The following is an 18,312-nucleotide window of genomic DNA, read 5'->3' on the forward strand; positions in this document are numbered from 1 at the left end:
TGGATTCCAAGATTTCAATCCGTTTTGGTTTTCAACAAATAAAAAAAAGATATGGAGCGTGCCCTCAAATGGGTATGCATCACTTTAGCACAACATTGGAGGCCTGTTAACCCATGCCTAATATTCTCATTTAGGTGTGTCCTTGGATTGAGGAGAACCTCACATAGTGTACTTTTGAATGATTATTTCATTGCATTAGTACAAAATTTTGATGTTTTTGAATAAATTGCTATATCCCATAGTCTTTAGGATGCATGCTTCACATGCAACACAGCAATTATGATGCTTTAACAGTCTCATTCCAAATCCTTATTCCATAATTTTTTGGCCTCATGTTCAAGCTTGGAATGTGTACTACAACTTGAAGACAAAGTTTTACGAATTCCATTGAGCAATGTATAAGTTATGGGTCATGCAAGATACCTATATACAGAAAAGTCCCTGAACCTCACAAAAAATGGCTACATGTAAGCAAACAATGACCCGATAGCTTTGGGAGGAAGGAAGAGACAGAAGGTTAATGGAATGGAGGAGATGTAAGTTTAACTTTGGGAGGAAGGAGGAGAGGGAAGGTTACTGGAACAAAAGGAGGAGATCGAAGGTCTCAAAGCCATGGGCTAAGACTTAGCTAAAATTTGCATGCAAGGTGAATTGATTTGCAATTTAAGCATCCTTCAATCCATGTGCCAAAAGGAGCTTCTCTCTCTCTGTGAGAGAGAGAGAGAGAGAGAGAGAGAGAGAGAGAGAGAGAGAGAGTCCTCATCACAATGATGTTTAAAAGAACACAATGATACAAAAGAAATTCTTAAAGCCTCCAAAGCCATATACAAAAAGATCCAATAGATCCACATAGAATTCCCCTAATAAGTTGAATTGTGTTTGTTGAGTATAGAGCAAAGACAACAAATTCAAAAGATACATTAGATCTACATACAGCTTCCCTAATAAACGCAATTGCACTTGTTGAGTAAATTGGGTTATATGAAACTTGAATTTTTGTTTATTGACATTTTAAGATCCCACCTTAAGACCCAGCAGAGTGGGCCTCTAACCCGTCCTAGACGGGTGATGCAACTGATCATATAGCTATTAAAAGGACTTGTAAAGTACTAATGTATGTGGAAAGCTCAAGCAAGTTTCTAAGAAGTCGAGTAGGAGCATTGGATCATGGAGACATAGCCTTATTTCAATAAGCTATGAAAAGTGCTAAATTTTTTTTGGAAAGCCTTATAGAAGTAACATAACAAATGCCACAAAGGTGGCACACAAAGCAAAGGCAAAGGGAGATTAAAGCACCAAAATAGATCATGGTTCTCAAATGAGTCTTGCAAGGAAGAAGACCTTGTGTGACATGTGGTAGCTCCAAAAGTAGAAGACCTCAATTTCAACCTCAGTCAAAAATGCAATGTGAGAATATAAAAAGCCCATTTAAAACTCACTGATGCCTGAATTCGAAAGTGGAATTTAAGAAATTTTAGTCCCTCCATACTCAACTCCCTAAATGATTTTGATTCTATGAGGTGACCATTCCAAAAATCAAGGGTCAAGGCCTCGTAAGTTTATGGCAAATTCCCTTTGCATTTTCATTTGCCAAAAACCTACAAGATTCAAGGCCACATTGCTCATCCTAAAATTTGAACAAAACTTTTTGGTACATAAGCCCAAAATTACAAAAGTCACTTTAGGGGACATCGATTTTCAACTTACCTAGGCAAGTTTTAAAATGAAAGCTACAAAATCTACACAATATTTTTGGAAGGCCATAATTTTTTGCTTGTAACTTAAGATGCACTTGTTAGTTCCTCTAGCTATAAGATATACAAGTTACAAGATGTACAATTTAGTTGGTTTAGCTAGTAAGCCTTATACTACAAGATGTATTAGCTGTCACTTGGTCTAGCTAGGAAAATCCATTTAGGCAACATGCAAGCCAAAGTATAATGATTTAATTTTATTGGATCATAATGGTAAGCTAGTGAATCTCTAAGTGCTACATAACTATCGTGAGGATTCATATTTTATTATGAACCTCTATAAATTATCTAAAACTCACTAGACTGGTATACATGTATTACCTCTCAACAAATCAATATACTTTAGTACTATAAGCAATTGAATTTTAGGCCTAAAGCCTTAAAGAATTGGGAGGAAATTTCTCTACCAATAGTTTCTCTCTTAAGTTTGTTTTTAGGTTTGTGAGGATTTTGTAACATGCTCAAGAGTTACAACCTTTTGGCAAGAACCACTATAGGAAAGTAGATTTTACAAAAATTTCCCTTATATTTTATCAAAATATTTTTTTATCGAAAAAGTGTTTCAACTCTGAAGTACTTCATTAATCTTTTAAAACATGAAGTGTCACATGTCTCATCACTACTTGTTTGTCCCCATACTAGAACACATCCCTGCTTGAGTTTTCTTTTTAAACATAATGTGTCACATGTTGCATTGCTACTTGTTTGTCCCCATACAAGAACACATCCCTTTTTAATGTTTTTATTACATCTAACATATGCTATAATGCGACTTAGCACACCACTAAGGTACAATAATATTTATGTTCATGAAAGGCCTCCAGAGTCTTTACTAGTAGTGTGAGGGACTTGTATGTTGTGCTTAGGGTAGCTTGGCAATTGAAGGGATCTAGTATGGGATTAGCATGGAATTTATATTTCCATCCTAATCCCATTTTAATAAATTGGTCTAGCATTGAATTTGTATAAATCCATGATCCTAGTTCCATTTTAATAAATTGATTATTGGTCTAGAATCGAGGGAAGTAACATGGGCTTAGGATGTGAATATATACTAGTCCCATTTGAATAGATTAGGCTAGACTAGAACATAATGTAGGATGGTGTTAGTCACCAAGTTTTTCTCCCATCTTCTATTAAGACATTTTCCTTCCATCTTAAACCAACTTGGCCTCTAGTAAGAGGGGATGGGATTCCCATTTGAAGGATTGGATTAATGCCATGTGTCCTTTCCACCTCTTCAACACATCATATTCATAATTTTGTGCTAGAGCCTAGACCCTTATAGTATTTGTGTGAAGGTCTCATGGTCTTGGGATTTGTAAGGAATTTTATTAAATGCCAAACTTGTGGTTGGGAGGAGAAAGGGAGAAAGCAAGCAAACATATGTGGATACCCTCACAAGTTCGTGAATCCACATATTCTTTATGCTCACTTTGAGCATTCTTTCCTCCCTATCTTGTACTTTGAAAAAGGAGCTTGGTGAGTGGCCTTACTGTTATTCAAAGAATGGGTCCATTGTAACGGTCACAATTTATAGCACTCAAAAAGGGAAATGAGTGGAAAGGATAAATATATTGGGGTCTCTCTCTCTCTCTCTCTCTCTCTAACATGATGTATCACATAAAGATACTTGCATGCAAACACACATGCATGTATGTAGACATGCATTAAGAGCATGGCTTATTACACTTGCATAACTAATATAAGCATTGCACAAACATGTTTTACTCTCTCTCTTCATTGTGTATGTGTGTTAGATCCTTCATATGATCCTTCATGAGGTCATTGGCTTAGTGTTGTGAAGCAAAAAGCTCTCCCTCTCTCTTCCTATACCTCTGGTGTTGTAAAACTTACGTGGGTTCTCGTGGTAAAACATCATATTGTTGTATGCGTGTGTTTGATCCTTCAAATGATACTCGATTGGGTGGTTGCGTGTGTTTGATCATCCTTTATTGTTTTAAAGGAAATCTCTCTCTCTCTCTCTCTCTCTATCTCTCTCTCAATCTTTGTGGCTCCACCTCATTAGGAATACAATGGATCTCTCTCTCAAAATGAATTCACTGTTAGTAGTGACATCTGAATTGACTTGGTGCGTCAGATCTCTCAAAGCGGGCTCCTTAATTCACACACACATTTGTTAAGAAGAAGACGACATGATTGGAAGCATTGATCTCGATTTCAACACACCCGTGGATTAGCAAGCATGGATGAGAAGCCCCTCTCCATCCCCCGCGCAGCGCAAGCGCAAGCCGATTCTTGCCAACTTCCTTCCACGCCGTCGTCGATAAATCTTTCCATAGACGACGTGCTCAAGCACTACGTGGGTGAATTTGGATGGGCTCAGCTCCTCCATTTCACTTTGACAAGTTTCGCTTGGATTCTGGAAGCCTTGCTCACTCTCGTCACCATTTTTGCTGATAGAACCCCTCAGTGGCGTTGTCTAGTGCATCTCGCCCCAAGCTTAGCTCGCAACGCTACGGTTGCTACTGCTAATTTGTATCAGTCCTTACAACAACACAACGTCGATGTTTCCCGGGAAGTTGCAGCATCACTATGCACACCCAGGACGCCCATTTGCTCAATGAATCGCACGCTGTGGGAGTGGATGGGCAGGAGTCAGTCGGCAGTATCTGAATGGGACCTCATCTGCGAGAATAGCTATAAACAAGGGCTCGTGCAATCCGCGTTCTTCATCGGATCTCTCTTAGGTGATAAATTTAAATTTGCTCTCCCCTTTAATTCCGTCCTCCAATATGCATCGCTCAATGCGCATCCACGTTAAGTAGTAGTTTATGGTAGATCCGTTTGCTTCTCTTGCAGGCGCAGGTTTGTATGGCAATCTCTCAGATTCCCGCTTTGGCCGTAAAGGAGCCTTGGCAATCGCCTGCGCATCCAACGCCATATGCGGCCTGCTCACAGCAGCTTCGCCAAACTACTGGACGTATATTCTTCTTCGAGCTGCAACGGGCATTAGCTGCGGTGGAGTCGGTCTTACCTCTTTCGTACTGGGCACCGAGTCCATAGGACCCTCGAGGAGGAGCTCCGCGGCCATGTCTGCCTTGTACTTTTACTCTATGGGCATACTGCTGCTCCCAGCTTTGGCTTATATGGCCCCTAATTGGAGATACCTTTACCTTATCACTTCTGCTCCGTCCCTGCTGTACTGTGCATTCGTATTACCATTCCTAGCAGAATCACCGCGATGGTATCTCGTACAAGGCAGAAGCCATGAAGCCCTGCAAGTCCTGAAATCCATGGCTGCTAAGAACAGGAGAGATTTCCCAACAAGCATAGTTCTTTACAACCAGCAGAATCAACATGAGAATTTGAGTATCCCAAGCAGCACGCAACTCGACAGCTTAAAATTACAACAGATAACATCAGAAAACGAGTGTGCGAGGGAAAAGCGAGCCTCTGCGACTCTTGTCGATGTCTTCAGAGGCTCTGCCACTCGCATTCGGATGATACTACTGGTATTCATCTGGTTTTCTTGCGCCCTTTCCTACTATACGATAAATTTGAACGTGGGGAACCTTGGCACAAACTTGAATCTGAGTGTTATGCTGAATGCATTGGCGGAACTTCCTGGCTACGCAGTGACCGCATTTCTGCTGAACAAGAGCGGAAGGCGTAGAACGCTTGTCGTAGCAATGCTTTTAGGTGGGTTGAGCTGCCTGGCCGGAGCCATGGTGTCTTGGGAGGTCAGCCGAGCAACAAATCTTACTGCTTCAGGAGACGCTGCCAGAGGGAATCACAGAACGCAATTGATCAGGAGCTCGGTGCAGCTCGCCTGCGGGTTACTGGGGCTGTTGGCCACAGCAGCCACCTACAATCTACTCTTCCTGTACACCTCGGAGCTGTTCCCGACGGAGGTTCGCAACGCAGCGTTAGGACTGGCGAATCAAGGTGCATCGATTGGAGCCGTGATTGCTCCCATGGTGGTGTTGTCAGCTCATGTAAAGACCCCATTGCCACTCTTTATAGTGGGAGCGGCGTCGCTGTCGGGCGGGCTGATGGCGATCAATCTACCGGAGACTCTGAATCGCCCCTTCCATGAGACCCTTGAAGCTATGCGCAGAGCAAAGGAGGTGCCATAGCTGGAGGAGATGCTGATGAGGTACCATAGCCATAGTGCACCTTTGCATGGCCGACCAGTGTGCCATACAAATTAGGCTTTGCCATACAAATTAGGCTTTGCAGATTTGTCACTCGTTATAGTTGCAATGGGTGCCAGCCACCCTTTGTACATACCATGCAAAAATCTTCTCTTCCAAGTAGTCTCTACTTCCCTAATCTCTATCCCATTAGGATGAAGACTTTGCTTCCCATAGTACTTAAAATATTGTGCCTTGTTCTCTTTAGAGAAAAATGTGACGCTATCGATCCAACTTTGAACTAATTACTCCTATATTCCTATTGTTTCACCCTTCACTTTTCAAAGCATGCTTTCAAGTGTCTCTTGTCCATGACACTGGTTGAGAACGTTGTTCTTAAAAAAAAAGGATTTATTATAATTAGCATAGCAATGAACAATTTTTGTATATAAACAAGCGAAGCATATTGCTCAAGCCCCCTACAATTTGTAAGTCTAGCTCTAGGATGTACAAGAGCAATCTTGCAATTTTATTATATCTGCTTTATGTTCTTATATTTACATCAAATAGAACCCTCCATTTTGTATCTCTAATCCTTGTCTCCATTAGCTCTTAGAGTCTATTTTTTAGGCATGTCTTTCCAAGCACAAGTAACTTTCACATACTTTAGCTTTGTTTTTCTATCAAACTACAATGCTCTAGCTCTATTCTTTGATTGTAAAATCATAAATGATTTGCATACTATTTTAACTTTTTCTAATGGTTTAACTTTTTCTCCACACAGTTAGATGGAATTAGATGCTTATATTGATGCGCACCACAAATTATGGACCATGGAAAACATGGTAGTGATTGCTCCACTTACTCTAACTTGCTAGAATATTTTATTTCAAAGTTTATATTTAATTTTAAATTCAAAGAGTATAAAATTAAATGCTAATTAGAGATGCAAACATATAATGAAAGCAAGTTAACATATTAATGATGCAAAATGTACAAGGCCAATTAAGAAAATATATTAATGATCCAAACATATAAGAAAAGTACATACAAGGCCAATTAAGCATGTAGTCATGTATCTCTAACTAGCCTCTCATAATGTGATGTCGATCCCACTCTCTAATCTACTAGTTATTCTAGCACTCTAGTCTTTCATTTCCCATACCCCATCCCTACTCCCATCTTGCACCTCTACCATCACCATCTGTGGTGCCGTGACTATCTTTGCTAGTATTATTATCCATTGTCCTCGCTACTTTCATCCTCGTCATAACCATAGTCCCTATGTGGGCCCTATGGTCATCTTCTTGCCCTTGTTTGTGTAGTTCTGTATGCCTCCTCATCAAATTCCTTTCTCTCTACATCCTATATCCAATATAACACTAGATAAATTTAGTTTCATGAGCCTACAAGCTTTCATGATATCCTTACCTAAGTAAACAATTTAAAAAAAAACATGCATGTAGAAAGCCTATGAGTATCCAATGGAAACATAATGTGTAATGAACATATATAAAACCAGACATAACATACCACCATCAAATGCATGACACACCCATCTCAAGTAGCCTATTGCAAAGAGCAAGATATCAAAGTAGGGTAGTCTCTCCCATCTCCTCCTTCATAAGATCTCATCCATAATCCTCGGCCTATTATTAAATTGAAGATTATTGTTTGCAAATACATATGGATTATTAAGTTAAAGAAAATTTTAAAAGTATAATTATACTCACAAATTGAGCAACAAGGTTTGCTTTCCTCCTTTGCCTAAGCATTGCACTATTCCCTTTCACAACACAATGCATCCATAGACGTGCACATAGACACATTTCCTTAATTAAAAAAAACTTACAGGCACATCTATTAGCGTGTCTACAAACCTGCATCTATAGGCGCATCTATATAATAGACAGACGCGCTATTAGACGCTTTGTAGAAATTGAAAAAAAACAAAAAGATGTGCTAATAGACATGCTTATAGACGATCTATAGGATTTTTTTAAATAAAAAAATCAAAAATTTGTCTGGTTGAACAAAATGTTGTGTATGCTGTGTGGTTGCAGGAATCCTATTTCTACAGTGTGCAATTCAATTCTTACAGCCAACCGCATTTTAATTAGCACGGTTGGCATTTTAATTAGCACGATTCTATGCACGTCTATAGCCGATGATTACCATTCCGAATAAAACATTACAACTCCAAAACGTTTAGTTTACAAGGCATTCATTGATAGAACATTGCACAAGGAAATTGAATGCCAAAAAAATAAAAGGAGTGTATATTAATTCATAGACCAAAAAGTACTTGTATATACATATAGCATGAAGCCAAGCCACATGTAGCTTCAAGTACAAAAAATAAGAGGAGTGTATTTATAAGAGAGGCACGAATCCAAGCCAATGGCTTCAAGTACAAAAAAGAGTAGATAGCACTAATTCTAGCACTACTTCTACGACTAATCTAAGTCATCCACATCCTCGCTCCCGTCTTCATTCCCTTCTTCGTCGCTTTCTTGATCACCTTCTTCCTCCTCAGTATCCTCGCATTCTTCCTCCTGAATATCCCTAGGGGCCTGTAAACGAGGGACACCATGTATCAATGTATGAAAAATCAAATCTTTATTTACAATATTGACATTATTTAATTACTTTTAAATACCTGGGGGGGCGCTCCAGTAGCCCGGATATACTGCTCTTCAGTAATCAACCCCTCATCATTGAAGTGCCTCTGCGTATGTCCTCTGCGATGTCCATGATGGTTGGCTGTCTTGACAAGGGTAGGGTACCTGCCCATGATATCAAGCTACAAGATAACTCATCATGTATGTGTATAACTCTTGAGGAGTGGGAGGGTGCCCCAAAATGTTATATAACTGCTATAATACGGCATCCCAAAGATCAAGTGAGGCTCCTGAAGAGCTTCCTGGCCACATGATGAACTACGAAAAAGAAGAGAAGAAGATTTCCATCATGCATATCCTCTTTCCATCATGCATGCAATCTTGTGATTTCCATCATGCATGCAATCCCATGATTTTCATCATGCACCCCTTTCCATCATGCATCACAACAAGACAAAGCCCCTACAAATGTGCACACAGACGCATTTTCATAACTAAAAAAAAACTTACGGGCATATCTATCTGTGCGTCTATGGACCTGCGTCTAAAAGTGTGTCTATATAATAGACAAACGTGCCTGTAGGCGCACCTATAGATACGCAAATAGATGCTCTCCTAGAAATTAAAAAAAAAACAGAGAGATGTGTATATAGATGCATTTATAGATGCATCTATAGACGTACAAATAAATGCCCTCTTAAATAGAGAGATGCGTACATAGACGCATTTATGGATGCTCTACAGAATATTTTTTGTTAGTAAAAGCAGAATTTTGTGTGCTTGAACAAAATGCTGTGTATGTTGTGTAAGATATGTGGTTACAAGAATTTCATTTCCACATTGTGCAATTCAATTCTTAGAACTAATCGCATTTTAATTAGCACTCTTGCAAGCACGTTGATAGCCGACGATTACAATTCCGAATAAAACATTACAACTCCAAAAAGTTTAGTTCACAAGGCATATTGATAGAACGTTGCACAAGAAAATTGAAAGCCAAAAAAATAAAAAGAGTATATACTAATTCATAGCTCAAAAAGTGCTTGTATGTACATATAGCATGAAGCTAAGCCACGTCCTGTGGCTTCAAGTACAAAAAATAAGAGGAGTGTATATACAAGAGAGGCACGAAGCCAAGCCAGTGGCTTTAAGTACAAAAAAGAGTAGCTAGCACTACTTCTACGACTAATCTAAGTTCTCCGTGTCCTCGCTCCCTTCTTTGACCCCTTTTGTGCCTCCTTCTTCCTCATCTTCTTCCTCATCTTCTTGTGCAGGCCCTATAAACGAGGGACAATATGTATCAATGTATGAAAAATCAAATCTTTACTTACAATATTGACATTATTTAATTACTTTCAAATACCTGGGGGGTGCTCTAGTAGCCCGGATATACTATTCCTCAGTAATCAACCCATCATCATAGAAGTGCCTCCATGTATCTCCTCTGCGATGGTGGCAGTGGTAGGCTATCTTGACAGGAGTAGGGTACAGGTCTGCCCACGATATCAAGCTGCAAGATGACACAATTTGCGGAGGGGTTAGTATAAAGAAACAACCTCCTAATAAACTATATAAATAATATAATTTGAGATCGATACTTACAAATTGAGCCTCCCATGATTCAACACCCCTTGCTCCAAAATGCACGCTTCCATATTGCTCCATTTGGATCCTTCATGCCTCCACGTGCTGCAGACTGGGGTCCCGCCCTCGTTGCCTTCATTGCTTTCTTCCACTCACGCTTGTGAGCAGTGTGGGGTAGGCCCCTTGGTGGTTGACCTCCCTCGAGCCTAGCAATCTTTGCTAGTGCCTACCTCTTAAGCGAAGACCTTTTATTGCTAAGTATCATAACAATCTTTCACTTGGCCCATTTATATGTGAACTGAACATTAGTTGGGATTGGGATACCTAGAGCGAACAGCAATGAGGGTCTCATCAACCAACCTTTTTGGATGGTCTTTGTAGTGAATAAAGCAATCTTTGTAGTTGTTAGCAATTACAGAGCGCATGAAGGCCATGATGTCCTTCCCTCATGCATCTATCAAGATGCCTCCTATCTAAGTGAGGTCATACTAGATCGTACCATCACCATTTGGGAGCCCTCTGGCATGTCTGCATCATCTGAATCATCCCCATCCCCACCACTACCCCTCCCAAAGCACTGTGCCATGCATCCCCCACCGCTCTCCTTGCTACTACGCCTGTTACCCTGTCGTGTCGAGCTAGTACGCTGGCCACTCGTAGCTGGAGAAGCGACTCGACTGCATGGGACTACATTGACCACTCATAGCTGGAGAACTGAGTCTCGACTGTATGGGAGTACGCCGATGGCTCTACGAGGCAGAAGGGCCTCTTGATGACATGGGGGAAGGGGCTCGGCTCTGTAGCCGGTTGGTGTGGGGTTGGGGTGGTTTGGATTCTGTAGTGTCAACTCCTGGGGTAATCTCAGCTGGTGTGGGGTTGGGGTGGTTTGGAGTCTGTAGTGTCGACTCCTGGGGGGTGTTTAGAGTACCCGTCATGTAGCCGTATAACTCCCCAGGACTGGGAGGGTGCCTCAAAAGGTTATATAACTCTCGAAAGATGGTCTCTCGAAGATCAGGTGAGGCTGAAGAGCTTCCTGGCCGCATGATGAACTGAAGAAAAGAAAAAAAGAAGATTACTGATGAACTGAAAAAAAGAAGAAAAAAGAGAGAAAAAGTGGGGATAAAAGAGAGAAAAAGAGAGAAGGAAAGAGAGGAGAAAAGAGAGAAAAATAGAGAAAAAGAGAGGAGAAAAAAAGAGAGAAAAAGAGAGGAGATAAGAGAGGAAAATTACCACGAAAAGAGAAGGAAAGAGAGGATAAAAGAGAAGGAAAAAGAGAGAAAAGGTGAGGATAAAAGAGAGAAAAAGAGAGAAGGAAAGAGAGCAAAAAGGAGAGGAAAAGAGAGGAAAAAAAGAGAGAAAAAGAGAGGAAAAGAGAGGAAAAAGAAAGAGAGAAAAAGTGGGGAGAAAAGAGAGGAAAATAGAGGAAAAGAGAGCAAAAAAGAGAGGAAAATAGAGGAGAAAAGAGAGGAGAAAAGGTGAGGATAAAAGAGAGAAAAAGAGAGAAGGAAAGAGAGGAGAAAGGAGAAGAAAAGAGAGGAATAAAAGAGAGAAAAAGAGAGGAAAATGCACCATTAGTTTCATCCTCTTCTTGGGGTTCTGGAATCTGCAACGATGGGACTACTTCAGGTTGTATAGCATCTAGCAGGATATCGTAGGTCCATTTTGGAACTTTCTCCTCATATCCCACATCTCCTAATGTTTCTAGGATTTTATGATTGGCATAGATGTACACTAACTTCTCAGCCTAATCCTCTAGAAGTTTATTTCATAAAGTACTATGAATGTACTTGTAATGACTCCAGTTTCTTTTTGAACCCGAGTTTGAGCATGTTTGCAATCGGGCATAGAAGCTCACACGTGCCACCATTCATCATCCACCATTTCCAAGCAAATGTAGTTTTTGCCAATGCTTGAACATCGCTTTATGCAAACAACCCCTCCTTGCATCGATACTTGGCTAACTCGTTACAACATTTTGCAAACTCCTGGTTGTGGGGATAATATTGTTGCACCACCTTATGAAAGTCATGCATAACAATTGGGATCTCTTCGGGCTTCATATTCCACCACTTGGGGTCTAAAAGGTACCCAACACTATGCAATAGATTATGAGCTTTATCCCATTGTGGCCTAAACAATTGCCACAATTCCTTGCATTTTGTAGCATTAAATGGTCTTCTCTCATTCTCTTGGCCTGGGCGAGCAGGGGGGTTCCTCGCAATAAGAGCTTGCTCAATAATCCAAAAGTGCATCCATGCTTTTTCGATTGTTGGAGACTTTGAGTCCAATGCCCTAAGCGCATATAAAATAGGTTTCATAGCATTAGCGGCATCCTCAAACCGTTCCCATAATGTAGGGGATCCCAATTTTTCTTTCAGGTCATGCATTTTCTCCTTTGTTTCCCTATCGATCAACTATGACATCCATCGTTCAAATGCATCACAACAATGAAATGCCCCTGTAATAAAACTCCTATTTTTCACGAGAGATTGCAAAGTGTAGAAGTACGTGGGAAATCACGTGGTTGCTGGCAATTGCAACATGGTAGAACCATCACAAGACATAAAGATTGCTTTGAGACGTTGCTTCAATCATACTAACTTGATAATGTCTTGAGCCTCACAAATAATCTCTTTAAACCATGGCAGTTGTTTATACCAATCTTTCAATGCAAGATTTAAAGTATGTGTACAACACACAGATGCATATAAATTGATATACTCCCTTTACAATATTCTTCCCGCCTTTTTACACCTCTTGGTATTATCCATGACAACCTGAACAATCTTTTCAGGGCCTAACTCTCTTATAACCTTGGATAACACACCAGCCATATATGTCCTTGACTTCTTTACATGTGAGGCATCAATCGATGTGTGGAAGGCCTCCCCATGTGGTGATTTAAGCATCACATTCAATAAAGCATGGCATTTTATGCTTGTCCACCCGTTTAAGACAATTGTGCATCTGGTGTTATGCAGTTGCTCGAAAATGCTACGATTTATGTGCTCTTTCTCTTCTGCATATGACTTATCTAACAATGGCGTACGCAACAATGGTAAGAAGGTGGCTTGAAGCCCAGCCCAAAGCTCGGCCCATAGTTAGCAATGCAATTCCATGCAGTTCTCATATCATCGTTATCAACCATACTCTGTAAATATCCTGATCGCAAGATTTATCTACCAAGTACATACTGTGTATTCTCCAAGTCTTGAACCTGGATGCTCTCAACTATCATGGGTTGCCTCAAGTTAGGAGTAGCAATTGTTGATCTAGTTTCACGAGCCATAGGTGGTGATCTATCTTACATGCTAGTGTCTACACAAGGAGTTTTGGCATGGGAGCCTACAACATTAGTACTTCTGTCACCGTGTATGCTTACAGACTCTACTCCACTTATACCTTGATTTTCACAAATTGATCTTCTTCGTATTTTTCCAAAAGCTTGCATTTTCTTTGTCAAGGTACGAGCTGCTGCGGCAGCTCCTGGGGCTGCACAATGCTGAATGCTCTTTCTTGAGTCACCAAGCAAGTGGCCCCTTATGCAAGGTGCTCCCCCAGATTTTTGTATTCCACAATACTTGCATTTCCACTCAACGTAGTCACGAATAATAATAACAAAGTCCCACTCTGGACCATGTTACTTACATTTTTCCCCCTGTGCACTTGGAACAACTCTTTGAGAGGATTGTGACACCCACATAAATCCTCTCCCCATATCTTGGTTATATAACAACCTCATAGAGTGGATCACGTGTTAGGGTAGTGCCCATTTTGGCAATGAGATCCTCTTCTACAACTCCTTCTTCAACCTCGAGAACATTTTTAGACATATCAATACTGGCATGGGCATGACTCGATGCATTCACAGTTTGCCTAGTCACAACTCGTCTTGAAGATTGTGAACGAGCATTTCTAATTTCAGGCATTTCCAATTGTGCATTTGTAGTCGCAACACATGCCCTATTTCTACTCAAATCATTGCCATCTCATCTCCCCCTTCTCTCCATACCTAAGGCCCTTAGCTTAAGAGTCAAGAGTGCTCACTAACAATCACATTCATTGGCACTCATGATCGTGGTCCGCAACTTCCCCAAAGCACAAGGAGTCGGAGTATAACCACACTCAAGAACACACAACAAACACTCGCATCCACTAGCCCTCGTGTTCGTGGTCTACAATTTCTCCAAGATGCAAGGAATCAGAGGAGCAAACCACACCCACAGGTATAATGAATGCTGACTCACTCCAACCCACTTAGCCTTACAACTATTCAGATCCAAATCGTGGTTCACTTTCTTTCCCAACTTATCGGGATATGAACCACAATCGGATTGAATGACGAGCCTCTATCGCCATTTCCACTGATATATAGCCTCGGGGCATGCGGGAAGCTGGGAATCTGCACCCCACAGCATTGCCAGTACACAAGACACTACCGGCAGTAGAACTCATATTCCTAGTGGTAATATTAAGTATCTCGACAATATATTACCACCAAGATAATTAATATTACCGTCAAGAATATGAGTTCTACTGCTGGTAGTGTCTTGTGTACCGGCCGTAAATTTATTCGGTTTATCGGTGATTTTTTTCGGTAACCCACATGATCACATTGTTTTCATGCTACTTGGAAGAGTAATTAACAAACGTTAATAACCCATTAACACAAACATGAAAACATGATCGTAATCCTTGCTTCGTATCCACCATCAAGAAATGTGGTTGGAGCAAAAAATCAAATGTATGTGTGATCGATGTCGAGGAAACATGTATCGTGCACGTAGAATTACACTCAATCACATCTCAAAGACTTACGGAGAATGGGATGCGATCGTATCCCAGGTAAGTGTTAAATCATTGAGGTTGATTGAGATACCTATGGGCGTTCATGTGTTTGATATATGATCCTTTTTTAATTTGATGCAGGATGAGTGCCACACCCGCATATGTTGCCCTATGCTCATTGTGAGGAGGCGAAGCATCGGCGATATGAGGTGGGATCTTCAAGAGGACTGTTATGGATGCATCCATGGAGTGATGGTGATAGTAGCCCTCCACCATTACCTCATAAGGCCATGGAGAAGGAGGTGTTTGATGACATGGTGTGGGATTTATTTGTCCATCAGTCCTCAGGTAGGGATGATAGTATGGAGCAAGATGATCTTTTTACAGCAGCATCGACACCACTGTTTGAGGGGGGTGCACATTCTCTGTTCTGCGTGCCTCCCTTGAGTTACTAAACTTGCAGACCATCTATGGATGGAGCAATGCAAGTTTGAATGCATTACTCAAGTAAGCTTTAAAGTCTATTTTTTTGCAAACATGGTGAATTATGCTAGTGGGTCAATTACTAGAATACTTTTTCTCATTTATGGCCTTCACGTGCAAGCTATTGTGTAAAATGCTTCCAAGGGAGAATAAATTACTGACCTAAAGAGATATGGCAAGGCAACATGTGACCTCTCTTGGAGGATTGGATTACAAGCGCATCCATGCATGTGTCAATGATTGTGTTCTATTTCGTGGACCACATAAGGAGGCAAGAGAGTGTCCTACTTGTGGAGAGGCAAGATATAGAGCATATCTCAAAACTTTGGATGTGCCTCGTAAGGTTTTGCAACATTTTCCCATAATCCCTCACATCCAACATATGTTCAAGTGCAAATCCATTGCAAAGCTCATGTCATGGCATTCCTCCCAATGGCAAGTGGAGAACTCTTGTAGACACTCCTATGTGGAAGCATATTGAAGACACGTGGCCAAGCTTCAAGAAAGAACCTAGGAACTTGAGACTTGGATTGGGTATGGATGGTGTGAACCCATTTGGTCTCAAAAGCACCTCTTACAGTGTATGGCCAGTGATATTGGTGAATTATAATCTTCCACCCTCTATGGTGATTAAGAAAGGACATGTTATGTTATCCCTTCTAATTCCAAGAAACATAAAGTCAAAAATCCTAATATTTATGTGGAGCCTTTGATTGATGAGCTGGAGATACTTTGGAGAGGTATTGAGGTGCATGACGACGTGCCTCCCTTGTCACAAGACATCAACTGCAAAGCAGTCTTGATGTGAATGATGCATGACTTCCCAGGTTATGGCGAGTGTTTAAGGTAAGCATTTAACTTTTAATTATGAGTAGGCAATCAATGTGGCACTCTAGACCCACCTTGCTTACACAATTGCGTCTATTGTTTAGGTCTCACTACATCAAGTTACCGTGCATGTCCTATTTATGGTCCTTCGCTAGTTGCTTCATGGGCAGATGCGTTGAATAAGGACATCTATGAGAATCACCATCGATTTCTCCCACCTGATCATCCTAGATATGTCACCCCTTGGAATGAAATCCCCCCACATTCACTCACTGCAGGAAATTGGATGAGAATTTGGGATGGTTTCACGACTCCTCCACCACTTGGCATGAGCCGGTAAGGGTTTGTAACTATTGTTTGCTATATTGAATGGAAATAAAGATTGCATGCTAACACCATCTTTTGTTTAGATACTCCATCTTTTATCAGCTACCATATTGGTCCCACCTCAAGAATGTGGAAATATTGTTTGCATGCTAACACCATCTTTTGTTTAGATACTCCATCTTTTATCGGCTACCATATTGGTCCCACCTCAAGATCAATCACTTGCTTGATCCCATGCATATCTTCAAGAATGTGGCATCTACCATTTGGGAACATTTGAATGGGACATGAGGTTCTGCAGGCATAAGGGAGGATCTATGCACCACAAGGAGGATGCATAAAGCTTGGCCACAAGAGAGGCCAAATGGACGTCTTTATACCTCGTGCACCATGGAAGTTATCAAAGCTAGAGATGGTGGTGGTGAAGCAGGCTATCACTACAATTCGTACTCCCACTAGATGCATGAGGTCTCTGAAGGGGGCCTTTACAAAGAGCAAGAAAAAAGGTGTAGAGCAATTATATGGCTTGAAATCTCATGATTGGCACGCGATGCTCCAAGTAAGTATGACTTAGCATAATCTCTTTTTCCTTCCAAATTTGTGAGTGTAGAAGCAACTGATCAACCATCGCTCAGGTGTTCAGTTCATACTACCTACTAGCATTTCTAGTAGTGCATTGAAGGATGTGAGGGATTGTATTTACAAGATGGGCAAGCTTGTGACGTACTTTACACTATACAAAATGTGAAGCGTATCAATGCTCCACCATGCAAGGTTTTCATATTGCTAATATGGTGCACTTTTTTCTTTCTAGGTATGTGAGCTCAAAGGAAATAGATCCCACCACGCTTGAGGATGCTCGAGTTATGTCAGTGGAGGTGGCACTATACATGCACGATGGTTGTTCTTCCTTGAGCGCTTCATGAAGACCTTGAAGGGTTTTGTGAGGCAAAATGCAAGGCCAAAGGTAGCATGGCCGAGGGTTGGTTGGTACAAGAGTCACTTATATATATTTATGAGTTTCTTGTTGATGTGGATAGCTCTCTCCCACAACTATAAAGAGATGTTGAAGACCTAAGGATGACCTCTATTGTGCCTCAAGGGAAAGAATAGAGCAAAGTAATGGACAGGGAGTTGTTAATAATATCAACCTCTATTGCATGCTTAATAGTGATGTGATGAAAAGATGGGTGACAAGATATGAGGATGCAAAGGCAAGAAGACAAGGAGAAAGGGCCCTCTTTTGTACACACCATGGATCTCATGTGCCATACCCTCAGTATCTAAGAGCACTTCCAAAGGATATTCATGTGGATTGGCTACTTGACGAAATGGACAGAGTAGAGAGAGACGAGAGGATGCATATCACAATGGAAGAATGGGAGTATGCTAGAGGATGCATGCAAAAGGTTGGTATATAGAATGTTATGCATAAGTTAGGAGCTTTCAACAATTTAGATTACTTATTCAATTTTTTGTCTTGGTCTAGTGTACTATGTTCAATGCTATATGGTGCGAGGGAAGGCATTTTTGGACACAACGGATTGATGATAAGAGAAACACATGACTGCAGCGTCATTGCTAGCTTTGAGGGAGCCAATGGAGCCATGGATGATTATTGTGGCATAATCCAAGATATTATTAAGCTTGACTTTTGATGCTTCTTTGTGTATGTTTTGGATGTCAAGTGGTTTAAGAACTTGGTGGAAAGAGGCCCTAATGCAACAATCAAATGCCATGCAAGTGGCTTTGTAACTATTGACTCCACAAAGTTTTGGCAAAGCAAGAAGGATACACTAGTACTACCGCAAAAATGTGAACACATATTCT

General features: G+C 40.9%; 1 pseudogene across 1 annotated transcript; it reads left to right on the top strand.

Annotated features, from left to right (window-relative positions):
* The first annotated feature begins 3,960 nt into the window (after nucleotides 1-3,960).
* LOC147888238 (organic cation/carnitine transporter 4 pseudogene) lies at nucleotides 3,961-5,881 on the top strand (annotated as a pseudogene). The gene is made up of 2 exons (XR_015543094.1): nucleotides 3,961-4,465; nucleotides 4,578-5,881. The product of XR_015543094.1 is annotated as an organic cation/carnitine transporter 4 pseudogene (transcript).
* The last annotated feature ends 12,431 nt before the right edge of the window (nucleotides 5,882-18,312 follow it).

The sequence above is a fragment of the Dipteris shenzhenensis genome, chromosome 22 (genome assembly GCF_047967505.1).
Source record: "Dipteris shenzhenensis isolate YYH24624 ecotype China chromosome 22, Dip_SZ_1.0, whole genome shotgun sequence".
Taxonomy (NCBI): Eukaryota; Viridiplantae; Streptophyta; class Polypodiopsida; order Gleicheniales; family Dipteridaceae; genus Dipteris; species Dipteris shenzhenensis.